Source organism: Gymnogyps californianus, chromosome 1, assembly GCF_018139145.2.
Source record: "Gymnogyps californianus isolate 813 chromosome 1, ASM1813914v2, whole genome shotgun sequence".
Lineage (NCBI taxonomy): Eukaryota > Metazoa > Chordata > Aves > Accipitriformes > Cathartidae > Gymnogyps > Gymnogyps californianus.
In genome coordinates, this window is record NC_059471.1 from 87,230,355 (window position 1) to 87,251,140 (window position 20,786).

At 41.9% G+C, this 20,786-nt stretch overlaps 1 protein-coding gene across 2 annotated transcripts in view; it reads right to left on the bottom strand.

Annotated features, from left to right (window-relative positions):
• Positions 1–346: 346 nt before the first annotated feature.
• SMPX (small muscle protein X-linked) overlaps positions 347–20,786 on the bottom strand; it is a 42,801-nt gene continuing 22,361 nt past the window's right edge. The window contains exon 5 of one of the 2 annotated variants that reach the window (XM_050915260.1): positions 347–1,456. The gene's annotated coding sequence lies outside the window, so the exon portion shown is untranslated. Of the gene's footprint in view, positions 1,457–20,603; positions 20,661–20,786 lie in introns of those variants that run through there. The other variant, XM_050915263.1, reaches the window with a different exon arrangement.

Genomic DNA, 20,786 nt, shown 5'->3' on the forward strand with positions numbered 1-20,786 from the left:
CTCCTGATGCATTCTACCTCTTGACACTTTCATTTCAACCTGTCTTTTGGGGATGTTCGCCTCCAAGGAATGCATTAAGGGAAATCAGCCATAAGCGTGTAAGGATGAGGCAGGATAGTAAGCAATGTCAGTATTGCATATTGGAAGTAAAAAATACAAGAATGTCCTTTTAATTGAGCTGCAGCGAGTAGGGCTTCTTTCTAATTTCCTGTACAAAGCCATGCAAATATATGTAATAACTTAAAATACAAAAATATTGCCAGTTAGCTTTTGTGTTTTCTGATGGAGCAAACAAGAATTAAATGGATGTCATTGTTGGTAATATTCAACTTGAAATCTGTTTTCTAACCAGAATAATTATCTTTATTTTAATTGAATAAACAAGAGCCAGGCAGAGAGTTTCAGAGCATGTAGAACAGTTTCAATCAACAGTAAGAACAGTTTCAATCAACAGTAGAAGAGTATTATTACAAAACAGCTCCTATTATCCCTTCACAGTAAAGAACACGAGAGAGACCAAGGAGACACAGTGTATTAAATTTCTCTAACAATACGATCTCATTTGCAAAAATAGAATATGCATCGAGCAGTCTTCATTTATGTACAGCCTGTATAAAAGAAGTGTCAGGGATTAGTCGTCGTATGTAACAGTGGGTATGATCATACATGATTTTTGCTCAGCATCAGTATTTCAATGTTCCCTTTTTATTTGGGCTTTTGAAGATAGTGATCCTTCAACCTATATTCAGGAGCATGTTCCATCAAGCCCGATGACCTGTTTATTTGAATAAAGGTTGCAGATTTTCTGTCAGCTAGCTCACATTTTGTATTCTCATTGTACAAGTAAAGGTGACGTATAAATATCAGAACACCAGTGCATTTTAGATTCTCAAGAAAAAGAAATACTTGGCTCTACAACAAAAGAAGAATTTAGCTAAACTCACCAGAAAGACCATCCCTTTTAATATTTTCATTTCCTTTATTACACGATGCATGATTCCTGTTCTATAACCAGGAGTACACAACAGGAAATTAGACGTTACATTCCTCATTTATTCTGCATTTTGTCAAATCATTTTAAAACTCTTTTGTCCATATTGATTTTTTTTTCAAAAGGAAAGAAACCAAATTAATTGCCAATAATGATTTTTTTTTTTTAAAAAGTATTTATTCTACTTTTGCTCAAACTTCAAATTACACTATTCCCTGTTCTCAGGTCAAAATCATTGCTGAATATATACACATTCATTGCTAGTTGCCGTGTTCTGTTTTATTTCAGCAGTACTTTCCTATGTTAAACAAAATGGACAACAAGAAAGTGTTGATAGAAATGTACAAAGAAGATGCTTCCTATGGGGTATTGCAGAGTTAGGAAGTTCATAGTCTTCATACAAATATATAAAATATTTTAAATTATCTCCATTCATTGGAATCCATTTGGTTTCTCCTGTCAGACCTGTGTGATAAATACAAGACCAGAAATTAATCATTTATCAGTGCACTCACAGGTATTTTGAGAGCATACAGAAAAGTACCTGTAAGTTGTGAGGGGGAGTATATTCCCCACACCTGCAATTTTGCTTTCACTGAGTGTACTTGTTTACACCCAAGCTTGGGGAATACAGAGTGAGTGTGAAACAAATCTTTTTGATCCACTAGCTTTTTCCACCCACACTCCAAATCGCTGTCTGATGAAACTTCATGACTCTGTTAAGAGCTCAGGGCTTTAAAGCCCTGAGTTTTGCAGGCAGGGCACAGGAGGCTCCTGGGCTGCCCCTGCCCTCGGGCGAGCAGGGTCCAGCCCTACACAGACCCTGGGATCCATCCCCAGGGAAGCCCTGGCACTGCTTCAGCAGGCACAGGCGGCAAATCCTGCACTATGGCACAGCAGCGTGGCCACGCTGCAGGTAGTAGGGATGCATCAATTGGACAAAAATCAAAATAGTATTTAATTTTAACAGTAAATACTACTTACTGGTATATACATATATGTATATATATTATTTTTTAAATATTTTTTTTCAGCTGCTTTGATTATCCACTTCCCTTGCTTTCTCTGTTCTGCCCATTAGAGTCCTTACTGGTAGTGAATCTCCTTCGTCTCCTGTCCAAACTGAGCAGTCCCAGGGATTTTCAGCCTCTCTTCTTTTGGTAGTGTATCTGTTCCTGTAACTATTTTTGTCACAACTCCACTCCTCCCCTATTTCTGCTTTAATTTTCATGACCGACCAGCACTGAAGACAGTATTCCAGACATGGTAGCGTAGTATTTTCTGTGCTGTTTGTATAAATCCCACTGGAGTTAATTTATTTACTTATGTAAAGCGAGGTGGGGGGGTGTTTAGCTGCTGTCTGGGGAAAGATTAACAATTTCCATTGACCTGTCTACAGTGACTCTTTCCTTCATAGCCACAGCTAATTTGAAGCCCAGCATAGGGTCTAGTCCTGTTCTCTTTGAAGCTAAGAGATATCAGTGGTTGCTGTTGATATTAGTGGTTCCAGACAGCTCAGTACTGAGGAAAACAGGTTGTGCAATTAACTTTCAAAAGTTTAAGACACTAACTTTCCCAGCATATATGTTTAATCAGCTAAGATGTAAGTATTTGAGGTGGAGGAATATCTCTATTTTTGGTAAATTTCTTTGCACTCATGAACCTTTAACAAATGCTTAGAAAGTAGAGAAAAAGCGACAGGACAGAGAAAAAAATGACAACCTTCTATATTTCATGATGTGTTACATAAAGAAGTGAGCTTTTGCTGTGCTCCTGAACGTGTGTAGGCTGTACACATTTGGACAAATATTGGAGGGACATTCAAAAGGCTGGAATTGCTTAGCTTTCAGAAGAAACACTTCCCTGGAGAAAAGAGGTGCTATTAAGAGAAACCCTGCATGGCTTACACTAACTGCTTGAAAGTGTTGGCGACTTTCGAATAAAGAAGTCAAAAGTTAATTAACTTGACTTGAAAAAAAGTGAGGGGGTGTCATTGTCCACAGGAAAGAGGTCATAAAGCCACACGTAGTGCTATTAACATGCTCTGTGGCCATTAGCAATCAAACAACGTAATCATCTCGTAGCCTCATTCAGTAAGCAATGTACTGTTCTGTTTCAGCTGAAATTTCCTTCCAATCAGGTAATTTTAGGTACTTATCTTTCTGATCTCAAAAACAAAATCCAACTTTAAGGCTGTGTTTGATGGCTCCCCAGGATACGCACGCACGTGTAATCCTGTCCTATATAATTACCACCTGCCTACACACGCTCTCCATGTGTTTCAGTCGAGTATTCTGCTTTCTCTTTCAAACTGTTCTGTGCCTGTTCCTGAATATCACAAGGTGACTGGTTTCCAGTGGTGGGTGGATAAAACATTGCTGGCTGTGATTAAACTCGAGCGCTCAAGCCCAAGATCAGGAGAGAGAGTGCAGAGCGCAGCAGGCACACCTGAGCATAATGTGGTCCTCGGTGTCACAAGTGTTTTCTGATCCTTCTGCTGAAAGAGGCCAACGTCAGGTTCTGCCTCCAAACGCATCGTGGGCAGGTTTGTGGCATGAAGAACAGCTGTAATTTGGCATTCTGGTTTTTAGGATTACATGGTATTTTTTATACCTTTCTAGCAGATTCAGCATCTTAGATGGTAAGGCTGTGTTTCCTGCAGGTGTCATCCTGGAGGAGACATCTGCCCTGCGTGGGAGCTCCATGCTTATCTTCTACAAGTAGTTTAGCCTTTCCTTATTTCCTGAGCTCCTAATACCAGCCGTCCTGTGCTGCACACACCAAGCCCCAAGGGATCTTGGTGATAAGTGTACAAAGAAGATGGAGCCAGAGTTTCCTCAGTGGTGCCCAGTGACAGGACAGAAGACAACAGGCACAAATTGAAATATAGGGAATTTCATCTAAACAGGAAACAGAACTTCTTTTACTGTCAGGGTGGTCAAACACTGGCACAGGCTGCCCAGAGAGGTTGTGGCATCTCCATGCTTGGAGATATTCAAAACCCGACTGGACATGGCCCTGGGCAATGACCCTGTCCTGAGAAGGGGTTGGACTGGACAGTCTCCAGAGGTGCTCTCAAGCCTCAGACAGTCTGTGAGTCTGGAAAAAGCCTTTGGTTGTCCCGAGGGAAGCTGTCCTCCACTCACGAGGGCCAGGGTGGATTCGTGGGCCTGGTGCAAGGTCCCTGCTTGCCCCTGCTTTGCTGTAGAACTGTCAGTGAGTTTACAAACTAAAACAACAAGGCGTTACATACTCTATTACTGTGTTGCTAATAATCCAAGTAATCTGGCTGCTGGGATTACTTTTAGCCACATGATCTATTTCTTCAAATACTCCTTTGTCCTCCCTTCATTTCCTCATATATCCCAGACGTTTGACACCCAGCTCCTGCTGAAATCAATATTAATATCACTCAATACCTTTATGACCTCAGGGCTAAAAGGTCCCAACTGGGATCATATCCCATCCAGCTGAGCAAGCACCTCTCTTCTTCCCCCTCCCATGGCACAGGACTCTCACTAGGCAGTGGATCCACCAAAAGATCTGCTGTCTCCAGTTTTCCCAGTCACAACTGAGACATGGAGCTCTAGTCAAAGGAAACCCAGTCTTTTAGGAGGCCATGCATCTACAAGACTAGTTAATTAGCAGGAGCAGCAAAAAAAATACTATAGCGCCCAAGAATCCTGCCACTTGCCATCCAAATGCAGGAGCAACCAAATTGCCACGATGATAAACCTTGCCTCAGTGCTCAGGTGCTGAGGAAAATCAAGCCCACTGTTCTCAAATTTTGTCTAAAGAACACTGCTTGCAAGTAGTGCTATTTTAACACCTGCTAATAATATTATCTTTCTCTCAGGTGTACTCTCTGCTCTTTGGTTGCTTATAATTGCTACCTGAACTCCCCTTGCATTCAGCGGACCCTCTATTATCTCCCCGTGATGCTCCAATCCACTCAGACCTCCCTCCGGCCGGCTCCAATTCTCTCTCTGCCAGCTCCCAAAGGCACATTATTTTTAGAGCCCAAACTCCTCCAGAGATCAATGGGAGTCTGTAAACTCAAAAACAGGTTGCTTATGGTACATTAATAATCCTCACAGTTATGTTCCCTGGTTATTCTTTCAGCTGCTGCAGCTTATCTACCAGAGCCTCCCTTGCCACTCCAATCAACCTTATTATACTGAACAACACTCTGCCATTTTAAAGAAAACAGAAAAGGATGTACTTGACAGCAAATGCTTAAATGTTGTCCTGATTAAGGATGGACATAAGCACATGCTTAGGAGCTTTTTTGAATCATGGAATTAGAGGGTTTTTCAGCCCTCAAGACTTTCTCCGTTCCCTGTCTGAGAATCTGCAGGGCTGTGATTGCAGTCGGTGTGATGCCAGTGTTAGCTTCTGGGACAAAAAAGATTGGGTGCCCGAGTTTTCTAACCACAGGAAAAAGCAATGGCTATTTTTATGTAAGAAATGATTTAATTTATGTGCTATTCAACATAGATGCAACTTCAAAAATAAATCTAAATAAATTAATGAATTGCAAAATTTCGCTTTTTTTCTTCTTCAAAATTACAGTTTTTAATGTTGCATCTCTCTTTTATTCCCTGAAAATATGCCTAAACTGGTTAACAGCAAGCAGATAAAAGATTTACTCTAAAAAAAGCACCAGTAATTCCAACTGTCAGTATTTTCTGTTCTTATACAACACGTTAGCTGAAAGAAGATGAAGCATGAAATGAATCCAGATTTTGGCTGTATCTCCATATATGCAATAAAATGACCACATTCAGTGCTAATATTATATAATTAAAGACCGTGCATGAATCACCTGAGGGCTAAATAAAATTTGTCTTCATTTGAACAGTTTCCAGCCTTATATATTTAACCCTAAGATTCTGTTAAGGCAGCCTGTTTCATAAGAAGTAACTTTACAAAGGAGAAAACAGGCATATCCTATTAGCACTTCATAGAAAATCAGCGATTATAGCAAGTGCAACAAGGTTCAGTAAATGCCTCCCACTCAACAAGCTTCCAAAGTGAACGACCACATGATGTTTACTCCTCACCAGAACCCATTTATAGATCTCTTACTCACCACTATCACAGTCATACATGCAACATTTAGGAAAAGGCAGCAAGAAGCCCTCTATTTGGGAGTGGACAAGGGGGTTACTGTTGGAGAACTGGGTCTTTTCTTTACAATGCTGTTTAACCAAGCTGTGAAGCATGATTTAAATCGTGCAAACTCTAAAGATTATAATCAACTGAAAGCATTCATTACATACCGTGGGCATTGCACATGGACAACAGGTATGGCTGCTTGGAGAAAATTTTGCACCGATTGGAAAAAAGTGATTAAAAGGGTAAAAAAATACCTCTTTAAAAGTGCAAGTGGGAAATGAAGGTAATGACTTTCTATGGAGTTAGGAGACCTAGGAAAGAGTTTTGTTCCCAAAACTTTTAAATGACATCTGGTCATTCCTAGCAAATAGCCCCCTGGGAATAAAAAGGGTATCAGTTTCAGTAAGGTAAGAAGGGGACAGAGTTCATGAACTTTTGTTAGTCTGGAGCAGAATTAGCCTAGAATTACAAACACACTGATCTTCAGAAGGAAAAACTTGGGAAAAAGGTAAGTCGAGGGACTTGTCTTTTTTGATTGCTCTAGTGAATTGGGAATGTGAAATAAAGCTGGACTATCTCCTTTGACTCCCTAATTCTGCTACACGTCTGGTAAAAGCCTTGTCCTTTCTTAGGCAGTAACCTGAAGTGTCAAGGGATCTGCTCTAATTCATCTGCCCTCACTTCCTTTCAGTGGGCACCACTTGCTAAGATCATCTTCTCTTGTGCAACTACTTTAATATTTATATCTTATCGGAATCATTGTCCACACAGACAGTGGAAGAAGCAGTAGGAAGTCAAATGTGCTCCAGGTTAGCGTATTAATACTGTGATGGGATGTCAGAGAGAGGGTTTAGGTTGCAAAGGGGAGTTCATCCTTTGACTCCCTCCCAGTGGTAGCTGGTTGACTAAATGAAAAAGCCTACTTTAAATTAAACTATGCTTTCTTGCACGCTTTTTGCAAATTATTTCAACACATTTGTTTCTGTCAGGATAGTAATAGCAACTCTCATATATCTAAGCATCTCTCATATATCTTTTAGAACATATTTGCTCTCATTTGTATTTTCTGGGCATGGTCCTGGGCAGCCAGCTCTAGGTGGCCCTACTTCAGCAGCGGGGCTGGACCAGATGACATCCAGAGGTCCCTTTCAACCTCAACCATTCTGTGATTCTGTGAAATACTGGAAAGATTAAATAATTTGTCCTATTTTTTTTTTGCACTTTACCTACAGTCAAATGAAATATGTGGAGAAGCAGCTAAAAATGGAGATTCAGGTTGTGCATACACATATACACAGAGTTTCAAAACAAAAAATGTCAGAACTTTTATTCTTTAGATTTGTCTGACAAAGAATGTTAGACAAAAAAGATGTCTTTTCCACTGAAATACAAAAATCATCTTTTTGATAGTGAATTTTGCTTATCTTCACCATGAAGAAGTTATTGAAAGCCATATGCTCACTTTCTCATACATATGTTGTTCCTCAAATTAATTTACATCTGTCTTCAGACAGTATGACATGGGGAACTAAGGACAGTTTTGACCCTTTCCACTGTTTGTGGTTCGGTAGTGCACGCACAAGGGAGCTGCAATTAAGTACTGTGTAACAGCATGTCTAGTCAACCGCAATAGACCTTTTTATTTAAGACAAAAAACCAGTCAAGTGAAAACATTCCTTGTGTTATACTGCTGTCAAAATTTGTTACCTACACTGACACAAAGCTTTGTCAGCAGAGGAACTTGCAAAAGAGAGACAATTTAGTCCAGTGGCTCTCAAGTGACAGCTATCGAATGGAGATCTTTCAGATCAATATGTTATGGCAGCAGATTTATCTCCTGCCAAATAAGGAACAAATCTGGGGCATTTTTGAAAGGTATAAATTGGATACTTAGCTGACATAACACAATTAAGAAGAATGGCGTTGCACTGACCTAATGGCTGCCATAACAGTTTAAGTGGTAAAAAACCAGATAAGATATCAGTATGTGTCTGAAGCTCTTTCTTTGGAGGATTTTTGGCTCAGTGCAGTAGTATTAAACTGTGCATGGTTGCTAGGTTGTTCCCTTAGATATTTGGAGATTGCAACTACTTGAGCACAGCAGCTGATTTATGCAAGTGGTTTCCAGAGAGTCAATAAGCATGAACAAGAGAACATGAACAAATCATATGTGTGAATATCATTCATGGTGAGGCTTGTGCACAGACTCCTGGTTGAAGCCAGGTGAAGCAGCAGCTTGGCTTCTTTACATTCTATACGTCAGATATTTTTTAACTTTCTAAAGCAAATTACTAAGTATTGTGTAAGCACAGAAATCTATCAGTTCCCTGAAGGACCAATATTTCCCATTAGTTGTCATTGGATTAACCATGTAACTACAGTAAAATCCAATGATTTGGATGGTTCAGCTGGTCTCTAGGATATTTGTTATTCAAAACGAAAAATTCCACTATAAATTTTTCAGGCAAGAGACTTGTTCTTCACTTATCCAGCTGCAGGCATCTTCTCATCCTGAGAAGACAACAGTGCAGCTAGCTCACTCAAGGTATAACATCTTGAAGTTTTTCTCAAGTTAGATTTTTTTTCTTTTCTCAAACCTCCTTCCCTGCCGTGGACCAGAGAGCCAAGCAGAGGTGGCAGGTCTCAGAGGGCCCAAGCCATGTTCTGCAGGGCAGGGTCCAACAGTTGGGAACCTGTGGGAGTCTTTCTTACTTTTGTCTAGGGACTTCAGGGCTCTGAATTCTAAGGCGAGGCTCTGAAACCCCTAGAAATTCTGGACTGACCCTGGGTTCTGGTATCTCCAAGCTTCCAGCTGTGGATTTGCCATAAGGGGTCAGGCAGCCCTGGAAACCTTAGGTGGAGCTGGAGCCCTTAGACGTCCCAGGCTCCATGTCCAGAGTGAGGAACTTCGGGGCAGCCACGACACACCTGGCAAGTCCTCAGTTTGCCATCACTTTCCAGGACGCTCCCAGGAGAGCTCCCAAGAGTAAAGGCTGCTGAAACACTTGGGAAAAGTCATACTGAAATATTTCTATTTTTTCTGGATTATTTCTCCTTAGAATTTCTTTCTCTTGAGAAGCAAAACCTCTTATTTTCTTTCTGAATCAGAATCAATCTTTTCCCAAAATTTCTTAAAGAACATGAATTCTAAATTTTTGTTCTCTGAAAAGACCTAATGTCCATAAAGCCATGATACTTGACGTGAGTTATACTGCCTTTCTTTTTTTCTCGGTAAGTGGAACGCAGACGTAGATGACCCAAATGCTATCATATGTGGTTCCTAACAGTCCAAGATGTTGCAACTAGTAGCAGTTTCAAAAGTGAATAAAACCCCTCAGACTTCAGCATTTCCAGTGAAAAAGAAAGAACTTCTTCCCATAACAAATGTCTCTAGTTCCCAACTAGTACTAATTCAAAAGCTTTAGGATTTGTAACGTGTTACAAACGTTGCACTCTCTAGAGCATGGAAATGTGTTCTGAACTTTTCTATCTATCTCCTCAGTCTTATGAGTCTTTTTTTTTTCTTTTGTTTGGGCATCTCTTGGCTGAGATCAGAAAGCTGCCTAAAACTATGTGATGGGCTGCTAGTTACCATTTCGATGAAGTAGCACCTTAATGAGCACAGTTTTTTAGCTTATGGATTCACTACAGACACTGGTATAAATATATTGTTTATAGGGATAAAAATCAACAGTTTCTTAAAGTTGGGAAAGCATATCTTGAAGTTTATCATATCTGAGCAGTTCATAAAGAGACTGAATTTTTAAGGACTGACTATGCATAACACTTCAAAAAGGCATTACAAAAAAACCTATGCAAACTCTGACATACTTTCTGTTATTGGTATTGCTACTGCTGCTATCACTTTTTCTGGAGCTACCCTTAACGTTTTCTCTCCCCAGTTTACATGTCTTAAAGAACAGTGGCCGTAACATACATTTACCTCACATTAAATTCAAGTTTTCATTTCAATTTTCTGCTTTTCATTAACGTTTTCCCTCCAACTTCTTATAACCTAAAGTGTCATCCCTGTAAAAAGGTTTTGCAGATCCATCTTCAATTGCTTTGGAAGTGTATGAGGTCATTTGTGATTTGTAATGGGAAGCAAAGACTGAGCAGTATATACCAAACGCTGTGATTAAAGTTGTTGATGAGGAGTTGCAGTGGTTCTTTCTACCTCTGTTAATAAGAACTATGCTGCAGTACTTACTACCTTTTAAATTACTGCCTCATGAAGGGAAAAAAAAAGGTTTTTCCTCTGTGGCACTTTACTAAGCCCTGCTAAGTTCATACAGATGTGTGCCTATAATTATTATTCTTTGCAATTATTAATCAATATGGGGGCAAACCGTTCTCTGAGTTCATGTTAAGCTATTCTTATTCACCTATACCACCTCTGCTTTAACAAGCATTTGATTCCTAGTGTAGGTATCACTCAAGGGCTTGGTCCCCTTTTTAAGGTGTCATCCTGATCGTATTAGCAAGTACACCCAAATAGTCTGTTAATGAAGCCAGATGACTTGAAGAGCTTAAGTAGTAAAAAATTTATGGCACTGAGATTAGAAGGGGATTTCCAGGACAATTTAGTTTTATTTCATTTTCATTCCCCATAATAGCAACTCAGATTCTCAATACAAAGGCTAACAGACATGGTGAAACTTCGGGAATTATTGTCATAGCAAATTCATCAGTGAGGAAGCCAAGGCCTAAAAGCTGATCCTGCAAAGTGCTTATTACCTCCTTCAAGGTGCTACAAATCCTATTGATTTCTCCAATGATAACCAAAACCACTTAGCAGCTTGCAGGCCCACAGCAAAAAATAACCGGTAGAAATGCACCTGGGTGGTGGTGCACCGTGAAAATGAAAAGATGTTGCTAGGTCCCCTTATGGACTGGTAATTTTGATGTCTACAGGACAAAGATATGTACAGAAGGGGCCAGGCTAAGCACTATTAGAAATAAAACAATGATTGATAAAATATTCAGTACAGAAAAAAGCAGCAATAAAAATCAGCTGCTGAAAGAAAAAGTCCAAAAAAGCTGTGACATTTAAAACAACGGGACATCTTCGTGGTACTGAGAGTGATGAAGGCTCTGTAAGGAAGCGCTCATTGATGCAATATGAAATGCACCTGCTGAGAGTTAATTGTATGACTGGGGTTTCTCAACCGGCATGTGTCTCTGAAAGCAAAGTTTCCAGCCAGGAGAAAATGTATATGATGATGAGTGCTCTTGCTGCAGAGACTCCCTACAGTCAGCGCTTGGTAGCCCACCACAGGGATAACTTGGGGGGAAATGCCTCACAGGTGTCTGCAGCTAAAGTACGAGAGGCAAGAACACAATGGCTGGTATCGCGCTGTGTAACCTGGATTAAACACGGTCGAGTTACTATAAAGCTAAAATCAGAATTCCTGCATTGTTTCAAAAGTGACTTATGAGTGTGGGGGCCACAGCCTTCAGACTGGATCGTGAGCTAACCCACCGCAAGCACAACGGCTCCGAAAGGTCAAACCCTCTCATGTCCCACGTAGGGCAGCACAAGCAGGGGGACCAAAGGCGTTTTGCACTTCTCAAAACCTTGCTGCCTGCTCTCGTGGCAGTCCCATTCATTCCGGTGGAAGCTTCACCCCGCCAGCCTTGCGTGTGCCTTGGCCAGGCACTCAGCTCAGAGCGACCCACAGACAGCTGCATGGGCCAGCCACCGCCAGGAACTGTGCTGGCAGTGAAGGAGGACGTTTGATGTGGCATCTCGCAGCCTTGTCAATCCTCAGTCAGTAGCTTGGACTGTAACATTTGGTAACAATCTTAATGGCCTGTGTCTGCACCGGACCCATAGCGTCAAGGGTTTGAAGCCACTGAACAACAGGTGTTGGAAGTACTTAGAAATGTTATTTGTTATTCGGGGTGGACAGGAAGCTGGAAAACTAACAAAACACAGCTTCTCACAAAAAGTACCTGATTTAGTTTTAAAATTTTGATTCTTTCTCAGGACATTGAAAATCCCCAGATGTTCTGTGCTTTCTGTGAAAATTCAGGCCACCCAGCTTCGTTTTTCTAGAAAAACAGCTGATTTTGGGAGGCTGAAATTTGGAGAAAGGTGTCTTTATTTTTACTGACATTTTTATGGTAGGGTAAAGACTCTTCCTGTTGAATCCTTTCAGCAGTCTTATTGTAGTCCCTCAAACAGTGCAATAAAAGCCTTTGTAGGAGTGGGTTATCACCCTCAAGATCATGCTGTTTCATGCCATATGAACTCTAAAATGTGTAACTGTGCTACATAATTAAATGATGAACAATGATTTTCAATTAAGTTGTTTTACTACACGAAAGAGATTCTGGAGGAAGGCACTTGCCTCGCACTTCTTTTACGCTGGCACTTCATTTGGTGCTAGCTCTCCGATCAAATATTAAAGCTTTACTCTAAATTATGTACCAAACTTTCTCACAAATCTGAATGCAACATATCACACAGCAAAATGCTGCTGCTGGAAAGGTTCCCTGATTTCACACCTGAATGCTCATGTCTTTTGTTATTGTCCTGCTGGCTGCCACTTGATACTCCTGATAAGCTGGCATTTTCTCCAGAGACGCATGCCCAGTGGTAAGCAACACTGCTTGGTATTTGCATGGTTTTCACATGCTGAGAAGGGTTAAAAAAATCATTTGTATTTTTTAAATAAAAAATTGTAAGCAAGAGATTCTGAGTTTTTATTTTGCAGGAGATGGTAGAGTTGTGGGGGCAAAGGCTGCAGAAAGTGAAATATCTGGCACGCTGCCGATTCCTATGGAGTCCACAAGTACGTGCCCTCACTCATGGCATTTCTAAAGTACCATTGGTCTTTGTTGCCTACTGACATTTGTGGAGTCAATGGTTTTTTCCTTTTCAAAAAAATTTGAGGAACTGAATGCTAAAAACCACATGTTAAAACAATATTAAGTTGATAAATGACTCACATAAGCATCAGTTAATCAGTTAAGACTGAACACATAGCCTAATAGTGGTTACTCATATTCAAAAGTTAAGATATAGGTACCAAATTCTCTCTCCCCTATACTTAAAGTGAGGTAGGTTACTTCAGAGATGCACTGGTATGTACAAAAGATGAATCAGCATTACTGTGTTAGTTTTGTAACCATACATAATTTTGCAGATATGAGATGGTCAGGGGAAAATTGTTATAAATCATAGTTTTCAGGTAACACAATATAAGGCAGGCTGTACAGTATGTTAATTCATCTGCACCGACAAACACATAAACACTCCCTCTTAGCTTCCATACTGCCTGATTTTTCAGTTCCTACCAGACTTCAACATTGTTTGAACATTTTTATTTCCTTATTCTTCAGAATTCACATATCCTCAAGGATGCTAGCTCTGCCATTCATTTTTCATTGCAAATAGTCTCCATCTCTTATGCAACTTTAATGTTTGAGGGGAAGGGTCTGAGCATCAGGTGTTAACTTGTTAGACTTTCAAAAGCCATGTGTTCAAACCTTGGCAAGGCAGACTTTGTCTTTCATTTCTCCCTGAAGAAAATGTGCATTTCATGCTGGTTTTAGAAAGGACTATGTCAAAATAATGGTTTATAAAACAAAGTCCAATCATGTGTGTCCTGAAGGTAATTGAATTTTGATGCCGTTTGTACATACATAATTTGGGATTAAAGCTTTATATATTTATATCATGACTGTTTACGAATTTCAAATTCCAGGCCAATGAAACTAGAAGCAAACAGCATCTTGGTGTACTGCAAACACAACTTTTCTTCCTTCAGTGAAGCAAAAGGGGAAAATGACAAGAGAATTATTAGGTTGGATAATTACGGGAGAAAAAGCCAAGTTTGCTTGATTTGTTGCTTGAGAGTTGGCATGGGCTGAGGCTGCTGAAGTTTGTTTAAAATGCAATGAGCTTTTGTACCTTAGAGTATGCCAAGAGTCAAACTGGTCCAACACTTTCTGATGGAACATTTCTCCACTGGGAAAGGTTTATGCTTTGAAAGTGTAACTTTTTATGGAAACATCTTGCTTTCAGCAATTCTCCTGATGCAACATGGAACATTGAGCATGACTGATCTGGGCAGTTTCTTATCAGCCCCCCCGTGCTGGCTCCCGGCAGCCTGCCAAGAGGCTGGTGCAGCTCTTTGCCGGCGGCTTCCAAGGGCCGACAACTTCAGGTCTGCCAGACTCAGAAACCCTAATTCCTGCTCAACACTCCTAACGTCCAGAAGTTGCTAGAGACGGTTAGTTTCTCAAATCAGTGGAGAAATACTCTATTTTTTAAACTCTAAATAGTATGGTTTAACCCCAGCTATTCCTGCACCATTGTGGTCCAGCTGAGGGCAGGGCCCAGCTCTGCAATATAACTTAAAATTGGCATGTCCAAACTGGTTCCACAGCCTCTGCCTCATCTCAATCTCCTGCTGCATTGATCTCAACCTTCATTCAGGTGTGTGATGCCAAACACTTTAATGTTGCCCTTCAAGGTTCATTTTGACAACTCCAAGTCCTAAAAATTATACTGTATGCCCCATCTCCCCCAGACTTGAAGACTGGACCATGAAAAGTTTAAAAAAAAAGAAAATCCAAATAAATTTTCTATTAATTTCATTTCCTCCTTGGCGATTTGACCATGAGGGTTCACTTCTCTCCATTTTTCTCTGCCACTGCAAGGGTCTTTGTAAACATCCCACAGTGAACGGGTCAGAAGCCAAGCCCCATGCAGATGCTAAGCAATACTCACCCATGTAATAATAATAAAAAACCCCTGTCCAGTCCAAAGAGATTTCTAATACACAATAACACACAATTCATGACACAACAACTTTGAGACAAAGGGAGGGATAAGGAAATGGCAACTCAGTTATATTGGGTATAATAATTAGCAGACTTACAATAGGAGCTGCTTGGCTGCTGACACACAGCAATGACTATTATTTTTATGCAATAGGCTTCCTGAGCCATCTCAGGACAGTATTTTGAAAGCATTTAGCTGGTTAAACATGCAAACCCCCTAGGAGTTAGGCACTTAACATTTTTTTGGGAAGCCTACGAGGTACCTATCTGCATCTTTACAGAGCTTGAAGTATTTTAGAAGTCTGCCCTCTAGTTTCCCTTAAGAGTTACTGTCACGATGCAGTATTTACATATCTGTTTTGATTGTGATTTTTCTCTCTGTAACAATTATTTCCCCTTCTTTTCCACCAAAAAAAAAAAAAATCAAATTCCCCAAACCCTACCAACGACCCAGGGTGTAAAGCAACTAGATTCAGCGTTAACCCTTTGGGGGTACCTTTGAGGGTACTAGAATGATGATATGAGTAGAGTCGGTAAAACCACAATTTCATTTGAAAACTAATGCTTTGGGAAAAAATAGCCGTCATTAATGACAAACCCAGGGAGCACAAGAAGAGAAATGACTGTCAGAAATGAGTCTTTTGCATTTCAGCACTTCACAGGGCCGAAGGAGCTGCAGGACACACTGTTCCTTTACGTTACTGTTGAGAAGAGGTTGGGGGGAAGTAAAAAGGCCCACCTCTGCGGTAGCCGGGGAAACCCAGAAGGGCAGCAGCGCGGAGCGCCTTCTTTCCGCTGCTACAGAGGGAAGGACGAAACACAGCGGTTTAACTTCTACAAATCCTTCCTGCACAGAGGGAGGTGACCCCCTGACGCCTTTGCCGGTAAAGACAAAGAAGCCCCTTGGCACTTAAAACCCAGGAAATCCTTGCCCGGCGCGGTGCCTTCACCCTCCTGCCGTGCCCGGGGGCCGGCGGCGCTTCCCCGCCGCCCGCGGCGCCCCCGCCCGCCGCCGCCCCGCCTCGACCCCGCCGCCCCGGCCGCCGGGGGAGGGGGGGACCGTCGCTCGCCGCTTCGAAACTAAACTGCGACTGAAGTTACAGAGAGCGTCGCCCCGCTGCCCTTCAGAAGCTGCCCAGAGCCAAACCCCAGCGGGGGCTTTGCCAGGATCTCGGGCGTCTTTGAAGGGCTCGGCGAAGGGACGTAGCTCTGCCGTGATTTCAGCTCTTTTCAGGATTTTTCAGGGATTTCACGGGCACTCGGGCAGTTTGAAGCTCTGCGAGGCAAAAGCGGCGCTGTTCCGTGCTGCTCTTCAACTGAAAGAGATGTGCCCAGAGATCCCGGTCAGCTGGAGTGATGTTTAGTGGTGCTCGCACCCCGAGGTGCGAAGGCAGGGGAGGTTATTTCTCCTCAACTGTGGGGCTGGTGTGGAGCCGTGCGGCTCGCCACTTTAGTACGGCTGTATTGCAGGAACAAGGATGGGGAGTCTGGGGGTGATGGGGTTGGGGCAAGCCGAGGGCTGCTGCTCCTGAAGCAATACCCATCCCTAAGCTCTCTCAGATTGATCTCTTTGCTTTTAATGCATTTAGCGGCAAGCTCTGTGATCTTGCAGACACTGAGAAGGGGCTCCTCTCCAAGCAAGAAAATAGAAATCTCAGCTGTCTTGATTTGGGCAGTGATATCCAATTCATTCATCATGAATTCTGCCTCTTTTGCCACCTCACCCAGGCTGTACTGCAAATAGCCCACATTTGACTCTCTGTGCTAGTTACAGTTTCTAAAAATGCTACTTTCTCCTGGTCATATGGCTGCTTCTCCACAGAATTCATAATGTATGAGTGAGTGTTGTTGCATATAAATATAGTGTACATCTGATATGCCTACAGATAATATCATAGCACAATTGAACCATGATTAATCGTGGTACTATTCACCCACCTGTTTTCTTTCAATATAACTCTGGCATGTGCAATAAAAAGAGAGGGCCTGAGACAACGGTCACATCCCTGCAAATATAGTTACAGAAGAGATGGAAGCTGGCTATGGTTTTATTTTCAAAATATTCAAATTGGGACTGGGAGGTCTCTGTGCACTTTGCAAACATTTTTTCTGAAATGCTTAGCACTTCATATGAAGCACATTGAAAAAATACAGCAAATGGGAGGAAAAGGAAGGGTGGTAAGAAAGCGATTGCTAACTGTCAAAACCCAGCATAGTCTTTCCCTAACCCACATTCTCTGCAGCCTCTTCTGAATATTTAACACTCTTGTCCTGGATTTTGTGGCGTCCTTGCCATGGAAAAGTGAGAGGTCTTAATCAGCTCAGGAAATTTGACAGCCATCTTGTACATAACCCAGAGGATCTCTTCAGAGATGGATAAGCATGAAGGCAAGACATCATACTCAGGCTGCTAATTTAACTTGACCTGTAACTGACTGTATTAGAAAACTGTGTGTTCTGACATGTGGTCCATGCAGGATATGCTTAATCCCTCACATTGTCTTGCTTCTTCAAAGCTACTGCAGGTAGCGTGGTAATTGTCTCTACTTTGGAACGCTTATTGTTGAGTCATTTAATATTTGATACATATAGCTACAGTACACATGAAGTTCTTTCACATCAGTAACCAGCATATATATATATGTTGTGTTTATAGGGTTTTGTCATTTATTAGAGCTTCAAATGTAAGCCCATTTTTTCCCATGGAATAAATAGATTTATTCAAAACACAAATGAAGGCGTTACAGCATGTTGTCTGTACAAGACTGCACTGTTAATAATTGATTTTGCAATCCGTGACAGGCGAGCATTTAGAAATGAGGTATTAGGATTGAGTGGAAGATATAAGGGAGAACTAAACTTTCCCATGACACCCTGTTTCACAACACAAAATTGGTTTTTTGACTAAACAAACTGAAGAGAAAAAAAAAGTATGTTTTCCACAGAGAAATAGAAGGAAAAGGTGAGAGGAATCACCTGCTGTTAAAAAACACACATGCAAGACCAATTGTTTTTTGGTTTTGAATTTGCACCAACATGATCTACAGTTTCTGTGGAAAAGATTGCTTTTGCTCAGGTCCGCAGAAAGGCTTTTCTCAGAATGTACGTGCAACAGTTCCTGTTGGAGCGCTCGCACAGCTGTATCAGTACAAGTCCTGGATCTGACTGCAGAAGGACACAGAGGCCCATTCACTCTTAACAATTAACAAAATGCAATTTGCATATTCAAATTTGGAGTGGGATTTTGAGAAGCACTTCAGCGATTTAGGAGCATAGTTCCCACTGAGTGGCAATGGGATTGTGCTCCATAGTACTGGGGGACAGAATCCCAGCAATTTAGATGCCTAAGGTGCAAATGGGACGTAGGTGCTTAACTCCAAAACCGCGATTCTCAGAACCATGGTCCATCTACACCGTAACCTCAAACTGTGCTCGTGCCCATCTCCAAATACCTGAGTTTTGATAAACCTGCTCAGCTGAGTACCAAGGAGACATGTAACCCTAAGCAGCACCCAGAAACTCGGTGGGTTTCCACAAAGACCTTTCTCCTCAGCACCTACCTCATTGCATCAGGCTTCGTACAAAAACGCAGCAGCAGCTACCCTGGTTTCTTTCAAAGCACAGCTTGAGGAAACTGTTGCTACACAAATCAGCCTTTAGACAAGGTACACAGCAATCCACAGGCTAAGGCACATGGAAGCAGGTTTCCCTGCTGCCAGCTGAGCTCCGCATTGCTAAGCTGCCGTCAGGCTCGCTTGTCTATAGAATAATTTTAATTCATTTCTGCACAGCAGCCTAGCTTTAGCTCAAATTCTAGAAAGGGTCCCCTCCCACCAAGGTAGTCTGCAGTCTCCAGGGAGGCAAGAAATGTGGGTTTTAATCCTTTTGAGGAGAAGAAGGAATTGACTTGCTTTATTCATGCATCCTGGCTGGGTATGTGTGATAATTGCTGAGCCAAGGCGGAAGGGAGGGGCCACCAGCACATTCCTTCTCTTCAGTGTTTTCAAATCGCTCTTCTTTTTAAAAAAAGTACTCAGGTGCGAATCTGGAGGAGACGGTTCACACTGTAAATCCGGTGTGAGAGGAAATGGCTCCTGGCTCTACTCAGGACATTGCTGAAGCCCCAGAGAAGACAATCTGATTGTTTTCAGTTTTTTCTATTAGCTGTATCTAAATAGCTCTCCACACAAGCTTCACAGTGCTGCTTGCAGAAGTGGCTCAAGGTTTCTTGACAGCATCTGCAGCGCCATCTTCTTGAGATGGCAGAAGAGCAGGTGTTTCTGCAGGGCAGGTGGTTTCTGAATGACCTGTGTGATCAGAGACACTGGGGACTATGGGTGAGACAAGGGTCTCTACCCCACTTTCTTCTCTCTGTAACCTTCTATGTCTCCTTACAGCCAGTTTCCTCTTGGGAGGGACCAGGACTTGTCCCTGAGCAATACTAGTGCACCCTGGCAGGGGAAGACAACGCTGGCCTTCATCCAGCCCTTGGGACACAGCAATCAAGGCAGAAGGTGGTGCCATAGGCTCTGGGCATCTATTCTCCACTCCTGTCTGCCTACCCACAGGGTCTGGGGCACTTCAGCTCCCCTCTTTGATGGTGAAGGCAGCCAGCCAGTAAGTGTTTAACAGAAGGCAGAGTCCAGACAGTTGCATCCACTGGTAGATCATGCAAGAGGATCACCTCCATGGTAAAGAGACTTTGGGAGACACAGAGCTTGTAGTGCCTCTCTGAGGCAAATGAGTAGACAGTGGTGCAATGTGTTGTTCTGCCATCTACCATGGCTACCAGAAAGAGCTGCCTGCATCATTCTGCCCAAAATGTGTCTGATTCCTGTGCTGTTAATAAAATCCCAGACACTGGTGAGGGACATGAAGGAACACTCCATTGGCTCGAGGCACTCTAATGCCGTTGCACATGATTTTCATACCACGGGCTTGCCTTGATGGAAATGGTTAGATGCCAAAACTCTCACTGCAGGTGGGGTCCCAAGGACTTGACTTAGCTGAAGGATGGTCAATCTTCAGCTCAAAAATGAGGCCTTTAGCCTTAGGTCAGCACAAGCTTCTCTGGGAGCCAGTCTCCAGTCACCTCTATGGTGTCTATTAAAGTAAGGCATTGAAGAAGTCGGAGCTAATTGCTCTATTTCTCATCCTGCCTTAGGGAAATAGATTTCTTTAATTTCAACCAAACTGCAAATAACTTCACACTTGGACATGTGACCAAGTTGCCCCATGACCCAGCAAGCTACTGCTTGTCAGCTGAGCTGTGGTGTTTGGCCAGGTTCAACCTCTTATTCTCTACACATGTGAAGCAGAACATGAACATCTTCTGCTGATCAACATCAACATGAACAGGTTTCTACTGGTTTGTCAAAGACTTGAAGCATGCACATGCTCAACAGTGACTCAGGTGTTGTCTACAAACGTGTTAAACTGCAGTAACTTGACAGACAACACTTAGCTGCTCCTTAAATAAGCAGAACTGGTTTGCCCCAGATGTAATTGTTCAAACATACAATAGCAAATCTATTCCATGCCAGACTTAAGAATAAAAATAAGAAAAGCATATAAAGAGTGGAAAGGACTGCAATACCACATCATCGCCCAATTTGGTACTTTTGGAATGAAGGGCTTAAACTAAAAAAAAGGGGTACATATGAGATATACCCATCTGAATTCACTTTACTTTCAGCAAAATGGCCTGAAAAGCTGAAAATATCTCTTGTCTTCACGGAGAAAGTTCTTGTCTTGAGAACTGAAAGGGAGAAAGATTACATTTTTTTCCAAAATAAATGCTTCCATTCAAACCCTGAAGAGACAGATTAATTCAACTATGTTCAGACAAAACCACAAAATGAAGAAAATTGATAAATTCAAAAGT